We start from the raw sequence: 17,512 nt of genomic DNA, 5'->3' as shown, positions 1-17,512 counted from the left end.
CTGTGATACAAACTTGAAAGTATTTAATGGGTGGGCATGATGGGCTCTCAGACTGTGCGAAGGAGGCCCGGGTTCAAGAACAGTAAGGTGAGTGATCCAGCCGTTGGCTCCTAAAGAAACAAATAATAGATTAAGTTCGTTTAGAAATCCAGACACATTCAGAAGCTTTCCAGATCCAGTGAGATCCAGCCCGGGAAGTGAAGAAACGCGTTGGGTGGAGGCCACAGGGCAGGTCCTCAGGTTTCTGCTAAGGTAACCTCTATAAATTCTGCCCAGATGGTGGATACCCCCCGTTGAGCGACCGTCAGCACTTGATGGATCAAGGCCCCCTGGGGCTCAATATGCTGAAATAAGGGCTCATTTCACTCATTCAAGGTTGCTGTCGCTGTCTCCCCTCTTCCCCCACATGAGTGAGAAGCTCAAAAGTCTAGGGTTTCAGAAGAACAACCCTGCAGAGCTCTGCCTGCATCTCAAGTCCTCAAGGAGATGTCTTCTTGATGGCAAGGGGCTTGGAAGAAACTTGCTAATATGATTTCCTACTCTCAGAGGAACTTTGAGCTGAATTTGGGGATACAGTATGCACCTGATTTTAAATATCTTTATTAGGGAAGAGTTTGGAAGAAGATTCATCCATTAGCTGCGCCCCCATTTCTCCCAAACTCCTGGTAGATGTCATTGCTGGCAGAAAGGTGAGTTTTGCTGTTATATACTGACAATGTACCTGCTCTCACAGCTCGAAAGAGCATGTCTGGGGTACATGTAAACCTAAAAGAAGGTGCCATGAAGGTAATAGAGAAACTATTGCTGCCCGCTTTAACGCAAAACCGCAGAACAAGCAGCAAGGGGGTTCAAGAATTGCAACGCTCTCTGATGGCGCCAATGGTGGCCCACTGGCTTCTTATTGTAGAATTAGCAGAATTGTATTGAAGCCATCACAGTAAAACCCAGTACTGGAAAAGGGGCAGATAATATGGGAGTGATGTTTTGAGATTGGCACCAGTTGAGAAAACACTCCCAATGTCTGGCATAAGACGCTCTCGCGTTGTGAGGTCCGCTCTTTGGGATGTCAGCCAGTTCTGTATCTGAACAGCACATTTGGAAAGGCTACCCTCTCAATTGCCAAGCCACCAGTCTTTATCTGAGCAGAGCTTGATGCCAGGGTCCAGAATGTATCAGAGGGTCACTGAATTCTGCAGCTCTATTGTGGGCTACCGACCAACCTCTATTGTGGGCTACTGACCGTCTGCCAATAGTGGGCACCGTGTTCTTCTGAGTCTAAAAGCGGTGATTCGAGGTACCCGCCCTTTCTCCCTCTGAGGAGGGCAGTGGAAGAGAGCCCTCGCAGGAGCCCGTCAGCCATCTGATTGGCAGTGCCTCTTTCACACCCTGTCCTCCTGAACACAGGGCTGTAACCTGAGCATCCGTTGGACAGGACCGAATCCAGCCGTGGGAACCCCAGCCATTGGGTGATAAAACTGGAGGCTTTGGGGTGGTGGTGAACGTCTGCTCCTCCTCAGCTGATCAGCTGTTGCATTCAGGGGTGTAACTACCATTGGTGCAGTAGGTGCAGTGGCACCGGGGCCCAGAGGCCTGAGAGGACCATTGACTCTGACATTTGTTGCATTTTGCGAGAGGGGCCCTTCCCTTGTCTGCACCAGGGCCCCTGGCATCCAAGCCATGCCGCTGTTACACTCACCTCCCCCAGAAGGTAGGTTGCTGTTTCGAAGGTTGGATATCCCTCTGCTCAAACCCTCATGGAAGAAGCCCACCCAGCTTGTCCCCCGTGGCGATGCACGTGTTTTGCATTGGCTTTTGTTACCTATTTGTCTGTCCTTTAGGAAAACTTCTTGTATGTTTTGAGTGAAACCTTTCCTGAGAAGATTGCCTTTCCCTCTCCCCGATTCGATGACTGGAGACCACCTGCCTGCACCTGCCACCCCCGGCGCCCCCCACCCATGTGACTGGCATCTGTTGTTATTACTGGATGTATTGTAGGTAGCATTCACACTCCCTTCAGTGAAGGGGCATCTACCAACCTCAAACCCCTGTCCTGTCTAGGAGCATCTGTCACCGGGGTCAGCTGAGTCATCTCCTGGTGGCTGCTTTCAATGACTCAGCAGATGCGGGATTGGAGGCCTCAGTATCGGAGGATGGTACCACACGGGTGGGTCCTGAACCAGGGCCCTGTACGGTCAGGAGGTGTCCTGCGGGAAACCCCTGTCCTGTCTAGGAGCATCTGTCACTGGGATCAGCTGAGTCACCTCCTGGTGGCTGCTTCTCAATGACTCAGAAGATGTGGGAATAGAGGCCTCAGTATCAGAGGCCGGTACCAGACGGGTGGGTCCTGAACCAGGGTCCTGTACGGTCAGGAGGTGTCCTGCGGGAAACCCCTGTCCTGTCGAGGAGCATCTGTCACCGGGGTCAGCTGAGTCATCTCCTGGTGGCTGCTTCTCAATGACTCAGCAGATGTGGAAATAGAGGCCTCAGTATCAGAGGCGGGTACCAGACGGGTGGGTCCTGAACCAGGGCCCTGTACGGTCAGGAGGTGTCCTGCAGGAAACCCCTGTCCTGTCTCGGAGCATCTGTCACTGGGATCAGCTGAGTCATCTCCTGGTGGCTGATTCTCAATGACTCAGCAGATGCGGGAGTAGAGGCCTCAGTATCGGAGGCGGGTACCACACAGGTGGGTCCTGAACCAGGGCCCTTTACGGGCAGGAGGTTTCCTGCAGGAAACCCCTGTCCTGTCTAGGAGCATCTGTCACTGGGATCAGCTGAGTCACCTTCTGGTGGCTGCTTCACAATGACTCAGCAGATGCGGGATTGGAGGCCTCAGTATCAGAGGCGGGTACCACACGGGTGGGTCCTGAACCAGGGCCCTGTACGGTCAGGAGGTGTCCTGCGGGAAACCCCTGTCCTGTCTAGGAGCATCTGTCACCGGGGTCAGCTGAGTCATCTCCTGGTGGCTGCTTTCAATGACTCAGCAGATGCGGGATTGGAGGCCTCAGTATCGGAGGAGGGTACCACATGGGTGGATCCTGAACCAGGGCCCTGTACGGTCAGGAGGTGTCCTGCGGGAAACCCCTGTCCTGTCTAGGAGCATCTGTCACTGGAATCAGCTGAGTCATCTCCTGGTGGCTGCTTTCAATGACTCACCAGATGCGGGATTGGAGGCCTCAGTATTGGAGGAGGGTACCACATGGGTGGGTCCTGAACCAGGGCCCTGTACGGTCAGGAGGTGTCCTGCGGGAAACCCCTGTCCTGTCGAGGAGCATCTGTCACTGGGGTCAGCCGAGTCATCTCCTGGTGGCTGCTTCTCAATGACTCAGCAGATGCGGGAATAGAGGCCTCAGTATCAGAGGGGCTACCAGACGGGTGGGTTCTGAACCAGGGCCCTGTACGGTCAGGAGGTGTCCTGCGGGAAACCCCTGTCCTGTCTAGGAGCATCTGTCACTGGGATCAGCTGAGTCATCTCCTGGTGGCTGATTCTCAATGACTCAGCAGATGCGGGAGTAGAGGCCTCAGTATCAGAGGCGGATACCACACGGGTGGGTCCTGAACCAGAGCCCTGTACGGTCAGGAGGTGTCCTGCGGGAAACCCCTGTCCTGTCTAGGAGCATCTGTCACTGGGATCAGCTGAGTCATCTCCTGGTGGCTGCTTCACAATGACTCAGCAGATGCGGGATTGGAGGCCTCAGTATCAGAGGCGGGTACCACACGGGTGGGTCCTGAACCAGGGCCCTGTACGGTCAGGAGGTGTCCTGCGGGAAATCCCAGTCCTGTCTAGGAGCATCTGTCACCGGGGTCAGCTGAGTCATCTCCTGGTGGCTGCTTTCAATGACTCAGCAGATGCGGGATTGGAGGCCTCAGTATCGGAGGAGGGTACCATATGGGTGGGTTCTGAACCAGGGCCCTGTACGGTCAGGAGGTGTCCTGCGTGAAACCCCTGTCCTGTCTAGGAGCATCTGTCACTGGGATCAGCTGAGTCATCTCCTGGTGGCTGCTTTCAATGACTCACCAGATGCAGGATTGGAGGCCTCAGTATCGGAGGAGGGTACCACACGGGTGGGTCCTGAACCAGGGCCCTGTACGGTCAGGAGGTGTCCTGCGGGAAACCCCTGTCCTGTCGAGGAGCATCTGTCACCGGGGTCAGCTGAGTCATCTCCTGGTGGCTGCTTCACAATGACTCAGCAGATGCGGGATTGGAGGCCTCAGTATCAGAGGTGGGTACAACACGGGTGGGTCCTGAACCAGGGCCCTGTACGGTCAGGAGGTGTCCTGCGGGAAACCCCTGTCCTGTCTAGGAGCATCTGTCACTGGGATCAGATGAGTCATCTCCTGGTGGCTGCTTCACAATGACTCAGCAGATGCGGGATTGGAGGCCTCAGTATCAGAGGCGGTACCACACAGGTGGGTCCTGAACCAGGGCCCTGTACGGCCAGGAGGTGTCCTGCGGGAAACCCCTGTCCTGTCGAGGAGCATCTGTCACCGGGGTCAGCTGAGTCATCTCCTGGTGGCTGCTTTCAATGACTCAGCAGATGCGGGATTGGAGGCCTAAGTATCGGAGGAGGGTACCACAGGGGTGGGTCCTGAACCAGGGCCCTGTACGGTCAGGAGGTGTCCTGCGGGAAACCACTGTCCTGTCGAGGAGCATCTGTCACTGGGATCAGCTGAGTCATCTCCTGGTGGCTGCTTCACAATGACTCAGCAGATGCGGGATTGGAGGCCTCAGTATCAGAGGTGGGTACAACACGGGTGGGTCCTGAACCAGGGCCCTGTGCGGTCAGGAGGTGTCCTGCGGGAAACCCCTGTCCTGTCTAGGAGCATCTGTCACCGGGGTCAGCTGAGACATCTCCTGGTGGCTGCTTTCAATGACTCAGCAGATGCGGGATTGGAGGCCTCAGTATCGGAGGATGGTACCACACGGGTGGGTCCTGAACCAGGGCCCTGTACGGTCAGGAGGTGTCCTGCGGGAAACCCCTGTCCTGTCTAGGAGCATCTGTCACTGGGATCAGCTGAGTCACTTCCTGGTGGCTGCTTCTCAATGACTCAGAAGATGTGGGAATAGAGGCCTCAGTATCAGAGGCCGGTACCAGACGGGTGGGTCCTGAACCAGGGCCCTGTACGGTCAGGAGGTGTCCTGCGGGAAACCCCTGTCCTGTCGAGGAGCATCTGTCACCGGGGTCAGCTGAGTCATCTCCTGGTGGCTGCTTCTCAATGACTCAGCAGATGTGGAAATAGAGGCCTCAGTATCAGAGGCGGGTACCAGACGGGTGGGTCCTGAACCAGGGCCCTGTACGGTCAGGAGGTGTCCTGCAGGAAACCCCTGTCCTGTCTCGGAGCATCTGTCACTGGGATCAGCTGAGTCATCTCCTGGTGGCTGATTCTCAATGACTCAGCAGATGCGGGAGTAGAGGCCTCAGTATCGGAGGCGGGTACCACACGGGTGGGTCTTGAACCAGGGCCCTTTACGGGCAGGAGGTTTCCTGCAGGAAACCCCTGTCCTGTCTAGGAGTATCTGTCACTGGGATCAGCTGAGTCACCTTCTGGTGGCTGCTTCACAATGACTCAGCAGATGCGGGATTGGAGGCCTCAGTATCAGAGGCGGGTACCACACGGGTGGGTCCTGAACCAGGGCCCTGTACGGTCAGGAGGTGTCCTGCGGGAAACCCCTGTCCTGTCTAGGAGCATCTGTCACCGGGGTCAGCTGAGTCATCTCCTGGTGGCTGCTTTCAATGACTCAGCAGATGCGGGATTGGAGGCCTCAGTATCGGAGGAGGGTACCACATGGGTGGGTCCTGAACCAGGGCCCTGTACGGTCAGGAGGTGTCCTGCGGGAAACCCCTGTCCTGTCTAGGAGCATCTGTCACTGGAATCAGCTGAGTCATCTCCTGGTGGCTGCTTTCAATGACTCACCAGATGCGGGATTGGAGGCCTCAGTATTGGAGGAGGGTACCACATGGGTGGGTCCTGAACCAGGGCCCTGTACGGTCAGGAGGTGTCCTGCGGGAAACCCCTGTCCTGTCGAGGAGCATCTGTCACTGGGGTCAGCCGAGTCATCTCCTGGTGGCTGCTTCTCAATGACTCAGCAGATGCGGGAATAGAGGCCTCAGTATCAGAGGGGCTACCAGACGGGTGGGTCCTGAACCAGGGCCCTGTACGGTCAGGAGGTGTCCTGCGGGAAACCCCTGTCCTGTCTAGTAGCATCTGTCACTGGGATCAGCTGAGTCATCTCCTGGTGGCTGATTCTCAATGACTCAGCAGATGCGGGAGTAGAGGCCTCAGTATCAGAGGCGGATACCACACGGGTGGGTCCTGAACCAGGGCCCTGTACGGTCAGGAGGTGTCCTGCGGGAAACCCCTGTCCTGTCTAGGAGCATCTGTCACTGGGATCAGCTGAGTCATCTCCTGGTGGCTGCTTCACAATGACTCAGCAGATGCGGGATTGGAGGCCTTAGTATCAGAGGCGGGTACCACACGGGTGGGTCCTGAACCAGGGCCCTGTACGGTCAGGAGGTGTCCTGCGGGAAATCCCAGTCCTGTCTAGGAGCATCTGTCACCGGGGTCAGCTGAGTCATCTCCTGGTGGCTGCTTTCAATGACTCAGCAGATGCGGGATTGGAGGCCTCAGTATCGGAGGAGGGTACCACATGGGTGGGTTCTGAACCAGGGCCCTGTACGGTCAGGAGGTGTCCTGCGTGAAACCCCTGTCCTGTCTAGGAGCATCTGTCACTGGGATCAGCTGAGTCATCTCCTGGTGGCTGCTTTCAATGACTCACCAGATGCAGGATTGGAGGCCTCAGTATCGGAGGAGGGTACCACACGGGTGGGTCCTGAACCAGGGCCCTGTACGGTCAGGAGGTGTCCTGCGGGAGACCCCTGTCCTGTCGAGGAGCATCTGTCACCGGGGTCAGCTGAGTCATCTCCTGGTGGCTGCTTCACAATGACTCAGCAGATGCGGGATTGCAGGCCTCAGTATCAGAGGTGGGTACAACACGGGTGGGTCCTGAACCAGGGCCCTGTACGGTCAGGAGGTGTCCTGCGGGAAACCCCCTCCTGTCTAGGAGCATCTGTCACTGGGATCAGATGAGTCATCTCCTGGTGGCTGCTTCACAATGACTCAGCAGATGCAGGATTGGAGGCCTCAGTATCAGAGGCGGTACCACACGGGTGGGTCCTGAACCAGGGCCCTGTACGGCCAGGAGGTGTCCTGCGGGAAACCCCTGTCCTGTCGAGGAGCATCTGTCACCGGGGTCAGCTGAGTCATCTCCTGGTGGCTGCTTTCAATGACTCACCAGATGCGGGATTGGAGGCCTCAGTATTGGAGGAGGGTACCACATGGGTGGGTCCTGAACCAGGGCCCTGTACGGTCAGGAGGTGTCCTGCGGGAAACCCCTGTCCTGTCGAGGAGCATCTGTCACTGGGGTCAGCCGAGTCATCTCCTGGTGGCTGCTTCTCAATGACTCAGCAGATGCGGGAATAGAGGCCTCAGTATCAGAGGGGCTACCAGACGGGTGGGTCCTGAACCAGGGCCCTGTACGGTCAGGAGGTGTCCTGCAGGAAACCCCTGTCCTGTCTAGGAGCATCTGTCACTGGGATCAGCTGAGTCATCTCCTGGTGGCTGATTCTCAATGACTCAGCAGATGCGGGAGTAGAGGCCTCAGTATCAGAGGCGGATACCACACGGGTGGGTCCTGAACCAGGGCCCTGTACGGTCAGGAGGTGTCCTGCGGGAAACCCCTGTCCTGTCTAGGAGCATCTGTCACTGGGATCAGCTGAGTCATCTCCTGGTGGCTGCTTCACAATGACTCAGCAGATGCGGGATTGGAGGCCTCAGTATCAGAGGCGGGTACCACACGGGTGGGTTCTGAACCAGGGCCCTGTACGGTCAGGAGGTGTCCTGCGTGAAACCCCTGTCCTGTCTAGGAGCATCTGTCACTGGGATCAGCTGAGTCATCTCCTGGTTGCTGCTTTCAATGACTCACCAGATGCAGGATTGGAGGCCTCAGTATCGGAGGAGGGTACCACACGGGTGGGTCCTGAACCAGGGCCCTGTACGGTCAGGAGGTGTCCTGCGGGAAACCCCTGTCCTGTCGAGGAGCATCTGTCACCGGGGTCAGCTGAGTCATCTCCTGGTGGCTGCTTTCAATGACTCAGCAGATGCGGGATTGGAGGCCTAAGTATCGGAGGAGGGTACCACAGGGGTGGGTCCTGAACCAGGCAGGGCCCTGTACGGTCAGGAGGTGTCCTGCGGGAAACCCCTGTCCTGTCGAGGAGCATCTGTCACTGGGATCAGCTGAGTCATCTCCTGGTGGCTGCTTCACAATGACTCAGCAGATGCAGGATTGGAGGCCTCAGTATCAGAGGCGGTACCACACGGGTGGGTCCTGAACCAGGGCCCTGTACGGCCAGGAGGTGTCCTGCGGGAAATCCCAGTCCTGTCTAGGAGCATCTGTCACCGGGGTCAGCTGAGTCATCTCCTGGTGGCTGCTTTCAATGACTCAGCAGATGCGGGATTGGAGGCCTCAGTATCGGAGGAGGGTACCACATGGGTGGGTTCTGAACCAGGGCCCTGTACGGTCAGGAGGTGTCCTGCGTGAAACCCCTGTCCTGTCTAGGAGCATCTGTCACTGGGATCAGCTGAGTCATCTCCTGGTGGCTGCTTTCAATGACTCACCAGATGCAGGATTGGAGGCCTCAGTATCGGAGGAGGGTACCACACGGGTGGGTCCTGAACCAGGGCCCTGTACGGTCAGGAGGTGTCCTGCGGGAAACCCCTGTCCTGTCGAGGAGCATCTGTCACCGGGGTCAGCTGAGTCATCTCCTGGTGGCTGCTTTCAATGACTCAGCAGATGCGGGATTGGAGGCCTCAGTATCAGAGGTGGGTACAACACGGGTGGGTCCTGAACCAGGGCCCTGTACGGTCAGGAGGTGTCCTGCGGGAAACCCCCTCCTGTCTAGGAGCATCTGTCACTGGGATCAGATGAGTCATCTCCTGGTGGCTGCTTCACAATGACTCAGCAGATGCAGGATTGGAGGCCTCAGTATCAGAGGCGGTACCACACGGGTGGGTCCTGAACCAGGGCCCTGTACGGCCAGGAGGTGTCCTGCGGGAAACCCCTGTCCTGTCGAGGAGCATCTGTCACCGGGGTCAGCTGAGTCATCTCCTGGTGGCTGCTTTCAATGACTCAGCAGATGCGGGATTGGAGGCCTAAGTATCGGAGGAGGGTACCACAGGGGTGGGTCCTGAACCAGGCAGGGCCCTGTACGGTCAGGAGGTGTCCTGCGGGAAACCCCTGTCCTGTCGAGGAGCATCTGTCACTGGGATCAGCTGAGTCATCTCCTGGTGGCTGCTTCACAATGACTCAGCAGATGCGGGATTGGAGGCCTCAGTATCAGAGGTGGGTACAACACGGGTGGGTCCTGAACCAGGGCCCTGTGCGGTCAGGAGGTGTCCTGCGGGAAACCCCTGTCCTGTCTAGGAGCATCTGTCACTGGGATCAGCTGAGTCATCTCCTGGTGGCTGCTTTCAATGACTCAGCAGATGCGGGAATAGAGGCCTCAGTATCAGAGGCGGTACCACACGGGTGGGTCCTGAACCAGGGCCCTGTACGGCCAGGAGGTGTCCTGCAGGAAACCCCTGTCCTGTCGAGGAGCATCTGTCACCGGGGTCAGCTGAGTTATCTCCTGGTCGCTGCTTTCAATGACTCAGCAGATGCGGGATTGAAGGCCTCAGTATCGGAGGAGGGTACCACACGGGTGGGTCCTGAACCAGGGCCCTGTATGGCCAGGAGGTGTCCTGCGGGAAACCCCTGTCCTGTCGAGGAGCATCTGTCACCGGGGTCAGCTGAGTCATCTCCTGGTGGCTGCTTTCAATGACTCAGCAGATGCAGGATTGGAGGCCTCAGTATCGGAGGAGGGTACCACACTGATCCAGGGCCCTGTACGGCCAGGAGGTGTCCTGCGGGTGCTTCTCATCAGTTTCAGTAATAGAAACGCCTGACTAGTTATCACTTAAATCTTTCTAAGTATTTCAGGGATCATTTTATATCTGGCCATGGCCAAGACCTTTTGATTTGTTCTTTTTCTAAATATATGCACAATATGCTTATTTTAAGGGGCTTTCAGCAAGCTCTCTTCATCCATTGGTCTGTCGTTGTGCCATTCACATTGTGCTTCCGCCCACTACAGCATAAAGCATGGGGTGGGTGTCAGCCCACTTCAGCCACTGGTCAGCTTCACTTTCAGGGACTGCATTCTGTTCTTTCACAAGGAGTCATCTAAATAAAAGCTAGCTCCCATCTGCGCCAATGTTTTTTATTTTATCTATTTCTTTGATGTTGCATTTGTGTTTAGAGTCTGGTGTGACAGCAGGATGTTTTACACCAGATATGAGGATAGACCGCATTCCACGCTTTATCACTTCCTATCTACTGTCAATGCTGTTGTAAATTCCTTTTGCCTTCTGTGCCCCCTTCCCCTCGTATTGCCTCTGTGTCCTTTCCCCGTGTCCCTCTGCTCCTCCTCTCCCGACGCTGCATGCCTGCGGCCCCGCCCCCTGCTGTTCCCATTCGCCGCCCTGCTCCCGCCTCCCAGCTGCTACTCCCTCCCACAGCCCTTCATATGGAGGCCGCGCAGTGGTGAAGGGAGCGACCTTTGACCCTGTCTTCAGGCAGGTGGCCCCCCCAGCCGCCACACGGTCCTCCTGTGTCGCCACCCCCGCCTGTGCTGTCGCCTTGCTCCTGCCGCTGATTGCTGTTACGTGAGTCCCCTCTGCCCCTGTGACTGTCCCTCGTTCACTTGTTGCCTCTCTGCATTCTGTTTTGCTGATTTTGTACTCCCCTTGGCCTTCTGTGCCCCCTTGTTGCCTTGTTGCATTCTGTTTTGGTGTATTTTGTACTCCCTTTTGCCTTCTGTGCCCCCTTCCCCCCGTATTGCCTCCGTGTCCTTTCCACGTGTCCCTCTGCTCCTCCTCTCCCGCCGCTGTGTCCCTGCGGCCCCGCCCCCGCTGTTCCCATTCGCCGCCCCGCTCCCGCCTCCCAGCTGCTCCTCCCTCCCACAGCCCTTCATATGGAGGCCACGCAGCGGCCGCGCAGCGGACGCTCGCAGCGGGTGCGCCAAAGGTAAGCCCGTCTGCGCCCGTCCGCGCCTGGACCGTGCCCAGCGCCAGAACCCCTGGCCCCCGCCGGAGCCAGGGAACTCGACTGAGATACGACTCCTCCGACCTCAACGCACTCAACACCGGACGACAACCCGCCTGCTACAGAGCGACCCCGAAGCTAACCCAGGGACCCTTCACCTGCCAAGCCTGCAAATTCACCTGCCTCCAAACCTGCAGACCACCCACCGGACCTAACATCAGCAACAACCACCTCAAGTGCATCCTCCTCAACACATGCTCCGTCCACAAGCACGCCGTCGAACTCTGGGACCTCCTCGACACAACAGCACCAGACATCGCCTTCCTCACAGAGACATGGATGAACGCTTCCTCGGCACCCGACATCACCTTAGCCATCCCGGACGGCTACAAGATCACCCAGAAGGACCGCATTAACCAAACCGGAGGAGGAATCGCCATCATCTACAGGGACACCATCAACATCAACATCAACATCATGACCAACGCCGAAGACACACTCTCCACTGCCGAACACCTACACTTCCAGATTCACACCGACCCCAAGACCACCCTCAGAGGAATGCTCATCTACAGACCCCCGGGCCCGCGCACACAATTCAGTGAAACCATCGCCGACTTCATCAGCCCACACGCCCTGGCCTCACCAGAATACATCCTCCTAGGGGACCTGAACTTCCACCTGGAGAAAAACAACAACAACACCACCACCCTGCTCGACAACCTCACCAACCTCGGACTCAAACAACTGGTGAACACCCCCACCCACCTCGCTAGCCACATGCTGGACCCCATCTTCTCCGCCAGCAACCATGTTTCCTTCAGCCACTCCACCGGACTACACTGGACCGACCACAGATGCATCCACTTCATGTTCAAAAAGAATACATCACACCACCGCATGCAACTAATCCCCCGTAGATGCTGGAGCAAAATCACCACAGACCAGCTCCTCTCATCACTAAGCCAGAACCCGCCAGCCGACACCGCTGACACCAACGACACAGCCCACAACCTCGCACAGTGGATCACCAACTGCGCCAATGACCTCGCTCCACTGACGAACCCCCCAGGCAAGACCGGCAACAGGAAAACCTCATGGTTCACAGACGCCCTCAAAGACTCGAAGAAATCCTACCGAACCCTCGAAAAAACCTGGCGCCACGTACGGACAACAGAAAACCTGACTTCCCTCAAGAACGCCACTCGCGAACACCACCAGCTGATCCGCACCACCAAAAGGGCATCGTTCAAAGAGCGGCTAGACAACAACACCCACAACAGCAAGGCACTCTTCAGCATCGTCAAAGAGCTCTCCAACCCCAGTGCCAGCAACAACGACATCACACCATCGCAAGACCTCTGCAACTCCCTCGCCACGTTCTTCCACTGCAAGATCGCAGATATACACGACAGCTTCGGACCCCAGACTCCTTTCTTTCTTTCTTTCTTTCTTTCTTTCTTTCTTTCTTTCTTTCTTTCTTTCTTTCTTTCTTACCTTTCTTTCGTACCTTTCTTTCGTTCTTCCATTCCTTCATTCCTTCTTTCTTTCTTTCATTTTTTTTATTCCTTTCCTTCTTTCTTTCTTTCTTTCTTTCTTTCATTTTTCTTTTACTCCTTTCTCCTTTTTTGCTTCTCTTTTTTCTTTCATTCTTTCTTTCCCGCTTGTATTTTTTCTTTCATTCCGACTTTCTTTTTTCTTTTAAACCTTCGTTACTTTTTCCTTCTTTCTTTCTATCTTTTTTAAATCTCTTCTTTTCTTCTTTTTGTATTTCATTATTTCTTTTCTTCTTTTTGCTTTTTTTTCATATTTTCATGACTACTTTTCCTCTTTCTTTGTTTCTTTTCTTTTTTATTCCATCTTTCCTTCCTTCTTGTTTTTTTCCCTGTTGCCTACTTTCTTAACCTCCTTCCTTCTTTCTTGCTATCATTCCTTCTTTGTTACTTTTGTCCCTTCCTTCCTTCTTTCTTGCGTTCATTCTCTCCTATTATTTTCTTACTCTCATTCCTTCTTGCTTTCATTCATTCTTTCCTTTTTTCCTTCTTTCCTTCTTCCCTTCTTCCTTTCTTTCTTTCTTTCTTTCTTTCTTTCTCTCTTTCTTTCTCTCTTTCTTTCTCTCTTTCTTTCTTTCTTTCTCTCTTTCTTTCTTTCCTTCTTTCTTTCTCAAAGGCAAGAGATTGGCAAAAAGTGGCATAACAATTAGCATGTGTAGGTCTGTCTAAGCCAGAACCTTTCAAATTTACTAACATTCTGTGTATGACATAGTTACTTAGAGGGATTTTCAGCCCCACTTTATTCATTTGTTTGTGTTTGAGTCATTCACATTCAAGCATGCATCAAAGGGCAACGTGTCAGCCCACTTCAGCCATTGCCTGACTTCAGTATGAGTTACGGCATGCTGCACTTACACAGGGATAACATCCACACACAAAGTAGTTTCCTTAAGTGCCAGCCAGTACTCTGGGAATGGTTGCTTTTTTGAGCCTAATGTTTTTTGCAATTTCCCATTTTTTTTACATTGACAATTGCCTGGCAGCTTCCCAAACAAAAAGGTTTAGCAAAAGCCAGGACGTGGCAAGTATTGCCAAAAAGCTGGGGACGACGCCAGACCTATTGCCTTTACTAAGGCTTGTTGGTATTTGTATTCAAGTTTGTTTTATATTTATGGTGGTATTCCACTCATACCCAAGTCAGTTCTGGGCAGAAGAACATGTTCTACTGTACCTGTAGCGGGCTCTGCCCCATCTGGAACCCTGGCCACCCTGGCGAGAACAGCCCTGTGTCAATTGATTTGTAAGTCTGTGGCACAGCCTGAGTGACCCTTCCACTGCAACTGAGACCCCACCGCTTGCCTTTAGTTCAGACATATATGTATTTTTATTTATCCAATTTTGTGTATCGTGCAGAACCGAGGTAGGCAGTGGCACCACCCTGTACAAGCGGCGGGCATTATTCATCCGGCAGATATATCTATGTGCCACAATGTCTTGTGTCAACCTGTGCAGCAGAGAAGCACTAGAAACGAAAAGCATGCGGCCTACCTTCTCTTTAGACCTGGCAGGCAGCCCCTGAGTACACTCAACACCCGAGGGTGAACTCTGACCCCCTGCAGGTCCTGCACCTGAGAGCCAGCCACCAAACACCTGGATTCTGTGCCAACTGCCTGAGGCATAGAAAACATGTACAAATGCATTAATTTCATGTGTGCTAGATGTGAGCCCCTCGAGGCGCATTAGTAGTAGTAGTAATTTATTTGTTAATTAATTAAAATCTTTACAATCATGTGCACACACACAAAAATAAAATAAAAACACCTTTGAAAAGAACCACTACTTGTAAATTAATAATTAAACATTTTTCGACCTAACGTTAAAACCTTTACATAAAACAGTAATTAAAAAGCTTTATAATCAGTAGAGAACATTATACTTCCAATAATTTCCATTTAAAATGCAACAAAATAAAACAGCATATATTAGCAGCAGTTTTTGTAATTTGCAAATATCTCACTATTATCGTTTCATATTAAATGAAAAAAAGAAAAAAGCATTATGCTTACCATAATACCTTTTACTAACCGCAAAAAAAAAAAAAATTATTTTAGCAACATCTTTCTAAGGTAACATATATTAGCAGCAGATATTACAGTTGAGATCCTTTTACTATTATCCATTCATAAACTACTATAAAGTGCATTGTGCTTACTAAGGTGCTTTATGTTAGCAGCTAAATTATTTTAACTACATCTAATTAGAGTAACATGTTTTAACATCAGATAATTTAGCAGTAACACAGTTGATATAATATGACCTGTGAGCGACAGTAACTTCTAATGATAAAACATTTCATAATTTCAATAAGTAGACATTAAGAGATCATACCAACTAAAAAAAGAATGTTATCTCTAATAATTGTCTACAAACTCCTAAATTATATTAAGTTGCTGGTACTCTATAGTCGTATGATATTATTCTTCAAACAGCTATTTTTTGCAATTTCTTTTCCACAATAGTGATGAATTTAATAAAGAGATGGATACATTTAATATCATCACCACTTAAACAGGCAATAACTGCATTCCTACATGTTCTAACTCCCGATTCGTTAAAAATCGGTTTAAGGATAGACTTTCGAGCATCAGTTAACCCTGGGCATATTGTTACAATATGCATTAAGGTTTCTTCCGTTAACCCACAGAGCCTGCAGACATTAGATGACCATTTACTTTCCCATTTTGGTATTCCATCCTTTGTTGGATATCTACCCAACCTTAAATGAATAAATTTGTTCTTAATCAAAGGTCTCAAATGGTATGACAAATAAAGTTGAGGGGACAACCTACCAAAAGAGTTAGCTATAGTCCAAAAATGAGTTTTTTTTCTTAGGTCATCCTTGTCCATTATAGTGCTAAGCAAAGCAGCCATTTGATTAATTTCTTTCTTAAATACAGTTTTACTCCTCACTTCGTCTTCTAATTTTAAGCATTTATAATTGCTTAAATAATCATTTAAATATGACTGCCAACTTCTTGAGTATTCACCTTCTGAAATTTCGAGCCAACACAACTTCGCTAAAGATCCTTCCTCTGATCGGACTAATGATAATAAAGATTTTAAAAATACAGATTGGCGTGTCAATAATTGGTTCTTCAAACCAAATTCTAATCTTATATTGGCACGACTAATATATTTAGGTATCTTAAAAACAGATTTGTATGTCCTAATTTCTATATCATCAAGCAATTTTGCGTCTTTGCCCCTAAAGATGATAGAACAATAATCTAAAGATGGAATCAATTTAGCTCTCATCACCCTCATTAAATGATCATAATTAGGACAGACCAATTTGTCTCTCAATTTTCTAAAAGCAAAAGCGAGGGATAAACCCCTGGCTTCAAGTTTATTAAAATGCTGCCTAAATATCAGTCCGTCATCAAAAATAATACCCAAGTATTTATATGTTTTAACATTTTCAATCACCAGGCCGTTAATATTCCATTCTTTTATTCTCGGTTTACCCTTTCCCATAGTCATTATTTTTGTCTTTTTTATATTAATAGTTAGTCCATTTTGTACGACATAGGAGTTAAAGGAATCAATTAACCTTTTAAGGCCTATAGCGGTTTGGCTCATTAAGATGGTATCATCAGCATATTGCAAATATTTAATTTCATTACCGTATATCGAGGGTGAATGCGAATTAATAGTATTAAAATGGGCTGGGAGATCGGCCATAAAAAGATTAAAAAGGCAAGGAGCCAAAACACAACCTTGTTTTAGTCCTACGTTAGTCGTCAAACGACGAGTCGTATGTTTACCATCGCCAATCTTAATCTGAACCCAGGTGTCGGAATAAAGTAATGTAATCATTTTTAATAAATTTTCCGATATTCCCCAGTTCCTTAACTTCGACCAAAGAATATTTCGCGGGACAGAGTCAAACGCAGCTTTTAAGTCAATGAAGCACACATACAGTGTTTGCTTCCTCATTTTAGCTTTTTCACCTAATAATGTTAATAAAATCAGATTTGTATGAGTTGATTCACCCTTTCTAAACCCAGTTTGAAAGTTGGGAATCAACTTCTCCTTTAAAGCCCATACCTCTAAATCATCCAACAGACAACTAGCAAAAATGTTTGCATCTACATCTGTAAGTGTAATTAATTGATAATTAGCCGGATTATCCTGGGGGCCACATTTATAGATTGGTTGTATGATACTTCCATGCCATGTTAACGGAATAAGGCCTGTTTTAAGTATTTCATTAAACAGGAGCATTAATAGCTCCGGCCAATTCCTTAATTTAGCTTTAAATATGGCATTCGGAATACCATTTGGACCTGGAGCTCCCTTGGATTTAATCTTATTTATCGCTTTTTCAACTTTTTCAAGCGACCAAGGTTTGATTTCTACACTATACTGATGATGATTAGGACTCTCCTGTCTAATTCCATTTTTTATTTTAGACCTACAGGTAGGACTATTGCTAATACACTTATCATGCAATTGGCCTTGAGTATCCACTTTCGAATTAAAAAAATTCACCCAACTTATTTCATCTACATTAGCACTACTGCTTCTATTATTTCCATTTTCAAGGTTATTGATTATGCTCCAGAATAACCGCAGATCTTTTGATTTACAAGCATAATGCATCTTAGCCCATATTGATTCATAATGCATTTGCTTTGCTCTCCAAATTTCCTTCTTGTAGCCCCGTTTTAAATCTCTAATTTTAAGTGATATATCAAAAAATGATACATTGCTTTTATTTCTGTACAGCAATCTAATTGCTTTATTGAGTCTTCTTTTTTGTTGTAATAGGTGGAACGAATACCACTTAGGCGCATTAGTTTACAGTCAAAGTTTAGACCAC

General features: G+C 50.7%; 1 long non-coding RNA gene across 1 annotated transcript in view; it reads right to left on the bottom strand.

Moving 5' to 3' along the window:
• LOC146783064 (uncharacterized) overlaps positions 1–17,512 on the bottom strand; it is a 486,434-nt gene that overhangs the window by 70,467 nt on the left and 398,455 nt on the right. The window contains exon 2 of the long non-coding RNA XR_014972388.1: positions 14,179–14,300. This is a non-coding gene — a long non-coding RNA (uncharacterized LOC146783064). The remainder of the gene's footprint in view (positions 1–14,178; positions 14,301–17,512) is intronic.

Source organism: Triturus cristatus, chromosome 12, assembly GCF_964204655.1.
Source record: "Triturus cristatus chromosome 12, aTriCri1.1, whole genome shotgun sequence".
Classification (NCBI taxonomy): Eukaryota; Metazoa; Chordata; class Amphibia; order Caudata; family Salamandridae; genus Triturus; species Triturus cristatus.
The sequence above is the reverse complement of the archived record's forward strand: the minus strand, read 5'-3'. Positions and strand labels throughout refer to the sequence as shown.